The following is a 5,288-nucleotide window of genomic DNA, read 5'->3' as shown; positions in this document are numbered from 1 at the left end:
CCAACTAAGTTAGCATGTCAGCAGGTCAACCAGGTTCATTTGACCAGCAATACTTTCTCATTAGAAAGTTTTTTGTGGACCTCAAAGTTTCCTGTCGCCTGATGCTTTTCACTGTTTGTCTCTTCATATACATGTAGCAGGGGGTTTAAAAACCACCTCTGTGTTTGCATAACATCTAGTTATTGTGATATAACTCAACGTAGGACAACTCAGACTCTGAAAACTAGAATCTCACAGCTTTTCACAATGCTCACTGAATGATCATTTGTCTCTTTTAAAACTGTCTTCAGACTTTACGCAGTCGCCTTCCGGATTCTGCAGGATTTCACCCTAGCTTCCTGAACACACAGGCAATAACCCCAGTGGTCGAGTCATTCTCTGGTTATGCTGGAATCCAGTCTACACTGAACACAGTCAGCCTGTTTTCCAACTGCCCTTAACTGTCCTACTAATTTAATAAAGGGAATGGATATTTATTTCCACTTGCAGTTTTGGGTGGGAAATGATTGGTTTTGTGGCTGAATCCCACTAGGAAAACTCTCTTCCTCAGGAAAAAAAATTAACCTGAATTCATGATCTTTCCAGCAATCCTACTTTGAAACAATCTTCTTTTGATCCTGTGGGACATAAGAAAAAACAATACCAATACTTTTGACTTATTTCACACTATTGCTTTCCCAATGGTTAATCCTTTTGGCAATTTTTAACCTCATAATATCTTTTCTACTGGCAGACTGTGATATGTATTTGGGCATTATTTTCTGATTCTTGGCTATTTGTTGGATATTTGAATTTCCTGGATAAGGAATGCCTGGATGAGAGAGATAATATTCTTCATGATGTTAATTGATTTTGTTTGTTTGTTTGCTACAGGTTTATTAAATCAAATGGCCTAACTCTCAGGGTGTTGTAGGCTGAATAATGGCCCCCAAAGATACCAGGCCATAATCTCTGGAACTTGTAGAGGTTACCTTGCATGGAAAAAAGGTCTTTCCAGATGTGAGTAAGTTAAGGGTCTTGAGATGGTGACATTACCCTGGATCATCTGGGCGGGTCTTAAATGCAATCACAAGTGTCCTTATAAGAGAGAGACAGAGAGAGATTTGACACAGATAGAAGAGAAGTAATGTGACCATAGTGGCTGAGACTGGATGATGTGGCCACAAGCCAAGGACTGCTGGCAGCCACTGGCAGCTGGAAGAGGCAAGAAACAAATTCCCCAGGAGCCTCCAGAGGCAGCATGGCCCTGTCGCCACCTTGGTTTTGGCCTAGTGATACTGATTCAGATGTCTGGCCTCCACAGCTAGAAAAGAATACATTCCCACTGTTTTCAGTCACCAAGTCTGTAGTAAGTTGTTACAGAAGCCATAGGAAACTCACACAAAGGGTAAATGAACTCCTCTGGAGTTCACTTTCGAAAGTAATCAGCCATCTGCAATACAGTCTGAAAACGTCCTGAGTTGTGTGTCAGACCACATGGAAAGCAGAGCAGAAACAAAGGACATGGTTCTTCCCCTCAAGAGCTTTATGGCCTCGCTGGGGAGACGCGGTGGCATTCACGAGGTAAGAGCAGGGGATCCGGGGCAGTGTATCGTTCAATGCTGCGTCGTTCTACAGGCTCCTGAGAGCAGATGAGGTTCAGAGAAGAGGTCGATGAGTCAGTCAGTGATGCACAGGGAAGCTTCAGTCGAAGAGGGGGGATGGGTAGAATTTGCAGGCAGAGAGCAGGAGGGCGGGCGCTCCTCTGGCGGAGAGGAGGGGCTGGGTAGCAGTAGGAGCGCAGCCGCTGTGCTCTGTGAGGGCAGGGACCGAGTTCCCATTGTTCACGGCCGGTCCCCACTGCCCAGGACAGTGCTGCACGTCGCAGGTCCTCTAACTAGCTGATAAATAAACAGGCGCTGTCTTTGTGGGGTTTCTCCATTCTAGGCAGCTGGCCTGGGAGAGCAAATGACACTCTTGGGGAATAACGAGGAATTAGTTTGGGTTTGTAGGGTGGGGCCAGTCCTGAAGGGCTGGGGAGAAGAAAGTCAATGTATCAGAATACTGACACACTAGAGAAAAACTGTTCCTTCAGAGGGTCTGGAAAGGCGTGGAAGAAATAGACCTTCCTGGCGTGTTTGAAAACAAACCAACCGACAAACAGATCTCGTCTTCCTGTGACACTGGGTTGGAAAATATATAAAATATTTTGGGTGATAATCTGTTCAACCAGTTTGAATTGCCTTCATTTCATCTGGAAAGTGGAGGTATGATGGAGTTTTCAGTATCTGGTACCGGCCATCAGCCTGAGAGTCACGTCCCCCGCGTCTGGCTTCTCAGATCTGCAGACCGTCTGTGGCTCTCTTGTGCGTCCCTTCTCCTTCACTGAGCCGAGCCGGACAACAAAACCTGGCAGTTCTACCAGGACAACTGGACAAATGCTGGCAGGCTTTCTGGTGGTGCACTGAAAACAGTAACCAGCTTCCTAATGACAAGAAGCCCAGGAACTTTGCCAAATCAAAGTTCCTCCTCACAGAAGGGGGTTTCCATTCTTTGAAAGGAAGGTGCTAGCTGCTCACTGACGTGTCCTTTATCATGGTAACAGTACCCATCGCCATATCACAAACACAGAACTCTTGTTTCAATAATGAAATGATCCAGGCTGCTAGTGGGGCCAGTCTTACCTGTAGGGTTGTCATCTCCCGTAGAAACCGCCTTGTTTCAAAATAAGGTAACAGCGGCATGTACCACAAGCTATCATTTTTACTTAATCAACCCATTCTGAATTGTGCTTAACAGAGATCATTCTCTCCTTGATTATTGTTTATCAAAAAAATGTCTACTACAACCCAACAAAACAAAATTGTTGTCTGAGTGTGTGCTCCCTCTCATGCATTTGAATCTCTTCCTGTTGATCGTTAGGCTGTGTCCCTGTCAGCCAATAAAAATGCTCAGTTCTTCAGAATCCTAAAACAAACAAACTCTTCATCAATTCTGCTATCCTGTCAAATAACCATTTACCTTTCTTGGTCTCTCATCGCCAGAATTCATGAAAGCACAATGGCTTCACGAGGCCTCAGACCAGCAGGCGGTGAGCTATCTTCTGTCTGCAACCCTGTTTTGTTGGCCTATGCCATGTTTTTTTTTCTTCTAACATTTGAAAATTGAGAGATTTGCATAAACATCTGTATTTCTCTTAACACGCTGGGGAACTGGCAACACTGGGGCCACGTTTGCATGTGACAAGTCTCTTAGAATTGAATATCTGTTTCTGCCTTTAGACAGAGTATGCATTCTCCAGTTAACTACAGACTCCACCACTCCCTATTGTCTCCAACACCAAGATGAAGTGTCAGCGAGCCTTTGTCATTGCCTTGCAGTCCTGTTTTCCTCGGGCACAGAAATATTTCCCTGTACCAAGGCCTCTGTCAAAAGTGGAGGTGAAAGGCAGGCCCAGAGGGCTGCATGGCCTTCTTGTCTGCAGCCGGTTTTACTCGGGCATGTTATCTGCCTGGCCTCTTTTGCATATGGGTTTGCAAACTCTGACCTGTATTACACTTTGTCAGCCTCTACAATTCTTCAATTCCTTGTTAGACGCCTCTTTCCTTGTCATCCATTGTCACCTGTCTCAGCAGTCACTTCTCACTTGATAGATCAAATGACCTTTTGTTAATTCTCTTTCTCAAAGCCCTGTCTGCTTGCCCTTCTTCCTCACTTTCCCTCCATCTTAAACCACCTTTCTTCTTGACTTCGTTAACACCGCCTGGAATTCTCTGCTTCCTCTTCTTCTCACTCCTGCACTGTGTTTCTCAACGTTATGTCTAAGATCCTTTTATTTTTCTATACTCGGTCTTGGCAGTTTTCTTCCTGTCATGGTATTGACGATTTCCTCTATGCGGAAGATTCCCAATTCCACCCTTTCCTCTGCCGTCTCTCCTGAGTCCTCATCCTGCAGAGCAGCTTCACCGGGGGTCCTTCCTCTCCTGAATCTCTTCAAGCCCACGCATCTGCCACACTTATTTCATCGCGTCTTTCTCTGAATGAGTGACTGTCCTTCCAGTTGCTCTGGTGCATGATGTTGTCTGGTCAGTCTCCATGTTTGTTCTTTCTTCTCTCTCCCTTGGTCACTGTCCTAGGCAAGCCTCTGTTACCTCCTTTTTCTGATCTATTGGTTTCATTCTCTCAAAATCTCCTTCAATCTATTATATATGTTGCCTCTTGACTACTCTAAAATAGTCGTTTATTGATTCATTTATTAATTTATATAATAAGTACTTAATGCCTGTAAAATGTGCCTTTTTTTTTTTCTCCTCTTCTGCCTCCATTGACTCTCAGCCTTGCCACTTACTGGTTGTGTGACCTTGAGCAAGTCACTTAACTTCTAAGCCTCAGTTTCTTCATCTGCTTAACCTAGGGTTATTTGAAGATTAAAAAAAAACAATAATAAGCCGTGTAACACAATGCGTGGTGCAGAGTAAGAGCACCATAAATGTTGGACATCATTATCCAACCACATCCGCTTCTCTACATCCTCCTGTCATTTCTTTGTCCGGGAATGCCTGCCTCGTCCCGCTCTCTCTACACATCTAGATCCTGTTCATTGTTCAGGCCCAGGTCAGATGGTCCCGCCTCTGTGAAAGCTTTTCTGATCCCTACCAGGTAGACCTACTTTCTCTGCTTGCATCCTAAGTATAGACATTAGTGCTTCATGATTTGCAAGATCGTGTTTATATACAGGTCTCTTCTAACCTCCAGTACAGGAAGCTCTTTGATTCCCAGGATTTTAATGATGTCTTGGCTGCCCGTGTCACCCAGGGTGCCCTGTACCAAGTAGATGCTCTATAACTGTTTGTTGAATGAGTAAACATTCGTCTGAGTGGGTATTTTCTTATGGTTCTCTGTTTTTATCCATTTAAGAAAACACAAACTACGAGGGGTGGCCCAATGGCCCACTGGTTGAATTCGGCATGCTCCACGGCAGTGGCCCAGGTTTGGTTCCCAGGCGCAGACCTACACCATTTGTTGGTGACCATGCTGTGGCAGCGCCCCACATACGAAATAGAGGAAGATAGGCACAGATGTAAGCTCAGGGTAAAGCTTCTTCAGCAGAAAAAAAAAAAAGGAAACACGAAGTATCAGTCATTTGATTTAAGAAATGTAGCGTATTTTTCAGTAGTTTTTTTCCCCTTACTCCTATGCTATAGGTGTAACACAGGTGACTTATGAGGAACTTATATATCTATTGCTTTATCCAGAACTTATGCCCCACCTTCTTTCAAAAGGATTTGAAACAGCATGCACATTAAACC

This window comes from Equus przewalskii, chromosome 29 (assembly GCF_037783145.1).
Source record: "Equus przewalskii isolate Varuska chromosome 29, EquPr2, whole genome shotgun sequence".
NCBI lineage: Eukaryota > Metazoa > Chordata > Mammalia > Perissodactyla > Equidae > Equus > Equus przewalskii.
The sequence above is the reverse complement of the archived record's forward strand: the minus strand, read 5'-3'. Positions refer to the sequence as shown.